We start from the raw sequence: 2,500 nt of genomic DNA, 5'->3' as shown, positions 1-2,500 counted from the left end.
TTTCCTTTTTTAACCCATTGCCATCAAGATAGATTTGATTACACAAGCTCCAGGATGGGGTTTATTTCAGAGCGAGGCAGCTTCACGCAACATACCTCGACTATTTTTTTTGTGTTATACTGTATTGAGAGACTTAAATCTGTCATATCTCAGGCTCTATCAATGGGGTTTATTTGGGGTTTATTTCAGAGCGAGGCAGCTTCACGCAACATAACTCAACTATTTTTTTGTGTTATACTGTATTGAGAGACTTATATCTGTCATATCTCAGGCTCTATCAACTTTGCAGTTGAATAAAATGGTAGTTTAGGGTCCATATCTGCTCATTTTTTTCTTTGTACTCAGTGTGATAGAAGTATTGCTGTTTTAGGGTAGCACAAAAAGCAACTTTATTTTTTTGTATTTATGTACTGTCATAAAAAAATCTGAAACATATAAGCATCCACAATGAATATAATATGAAAGGTAGGGAAGAGGAAAGAAATGTGCTTATGACTGTGAATGCCACAGTAAAAGGCATGGCACGGCCACATTGTAAACATTGGGCATGGTTTGAGTCACCTTCCTCCTCTTGTTCTGCCTACACATCCTTCATCTGCAGTACTTTTAGAGCAAGAGGTCGGCAACTTGCTATGTGCCATCACTGTATAAAGATAGTGCTTGATAGAAACTGTAGATGGGTGACATTCAAGGCTCCCTCCTGCTGGTACTAGAAGAAAGTGGTACCATCTAGGTTTTGGATGTTAGGTGAAACCTATTTTAGTTAACCCAATGACGACGGTGCGTCACACCCGTGTGACACAGCCAAAAACTCCCGTTCCGGGGCGTCATGCTATTGTGACGATTTCAATGCAATATTGCAATCGCCCGGCATATGGGACTTCGCGTAGAAAGTGCACCCGTCGGGAAAGGGTTAATATTACGGCATTTATAATAATTATGACTGCAATTGTCATCATCACTCACTCATTACTCATAGCACAATAAAATAACACAGTGATCCAAAATCCCCGAACTTCATGATGCCTGTCGTCAGACCAGAGCTCCTGCGTTGTTTATAAAAAAAAAAGTCACCCGATATTATTGGCTTAATCCATTAGCAGCGTATGGCATGATTTGCTGCATAGGCAGAGTCAGTCATACAGCCATCCTACTGCACAAATATTTATTTAAAACCGCGACCAGTGGGTTAGGCAACATTTTCAATATTACCTTATTACCTATATTTTGTGATGGATTTACGGAAAAATATTCTTCAGGCTAGTCTGCGCTACCAAGAGGGTGGTGAAAAAACTTTCCCTTTGCCTTTAATTTTTAGCCAGCACTGCCAGTGTCTGCAATGGGTTAAGCCCTGTCCACATGATCAGTAATGCTACCAGGATTTTGTCTGTCATCAGGCACTTCACTCTCTGTGGGCACTTTTGTCCTGTTGTCTACATGGTGTCCAGTCAAGGCTTGATGGGACTAAGAGGAGGGACCCAATTGGACTGTGTATATTATGATAATCATGGTGTGTAACAGAGGATCTTGACCATTGATCTTAACCCGTTCCCGACGGGGCCAATCCGGCTTAAATAGACCAAAATTCCAGGACTCTTAAACGCATAAGCCTAACGCGTCGGGATTCTCGGCCGCACTGGCCGCGAGCCAGCACTGCGCGCTGGCTCCTCCCGCGCCCCGGGCTGGACAAAGTAACGCGTCCCCGTCGTGTAGCCCAAAAACCACTAGATGTGTTATCTTGTCATCCGTCGTTAACGGGTTAAGTGGGTGAAGGGATAATCATAATATTCAATGATTGCTTTGATCAAAACTTGAGTAACTGACAATAACTGGGGCTCCAAATATAACTTTGTATGTCTGGCAATGATGTTACACTACTGGTCACTGTCTGGTAAATTGCCTCAAGCATAATAAGCAACCTACTCACTTGTACTTGTAGACTGTTTGGTCATTTAGAAGAAGCTTTAGGCTATGGCTGATTCTATTGTTCATATGATGATATCAGCTAACCTGACTAACCTTAACCCGTCTGAGACAGGCCACATTTTTTTATGTTCACTGAGGACTGGGTGTGCATTTGACATATTTTCTTAACTGGATGTCATATAATGAATTGTGCATATGTAAATATCAGCTAACTTGACTCTTCTGTTTTAACTCAAATCCTTCTGAGACAGGACACATCTTAGGTTGCTGTGCCAGAACTGGGTATCTTTAGATGTATTTTCTATTATTTTCTTGACTTATGGTATGATATATGTATGATATCTTAGCAAAGTGGTACTAATTGTTATTTGGTATGATGCATTAGTTACACAACTTAAGGAATAAATGCAGTGCAGAAGCAATCTGACAACACAAAAAATGCCTTTAGTGGAAGAGATAAGGTCTTGTAAGGCAGACAAGCACAAAATGCATATGATATTAATTGATATAGATATTTTAGAGTCATACATATACTAGTGAAAGGAAATTATAGCTTTGTTTCTTATTAATTTCA

The 2,500-nt window shown here is 40.4% G+C and overlaps 1 protein-coding gene across 1 annotated transcript in view; it reads left to right on the top strand.

Moving 5' to 3' along the window:
• Dbp73D (putative ATP-dependent RNA helicase Dbp73D) overlaps positions 1-2,500 on the top strand; it is a 21,514-nt gene that overhangs the window by 5,342 nt on the left and 13,672 nt on the right. The window lies entirely within an intron of this gene.

This window comes from Penaeus japonicus, unplaced genomic scaffold, assembly GCF_977035675.1.
Source record: "Penaeus japonicus unplaced genomic scaffold, GWHDUDI00000001_assembly GWHDUDI00000037, whole genome shotgun sequence".
Classification (NCBI taxonomy): Eukaryota; Metazoa; Arthropoda; class Malacostraca; order Decapoda; family Penaeidae; genus Penaeus; species Penaeus japonicus.
The sequence above is the reverse complement of the archived record's forward strand: the minus strand, read 5'-3'. Positions and strand labels throughout refer to the sequence as shown.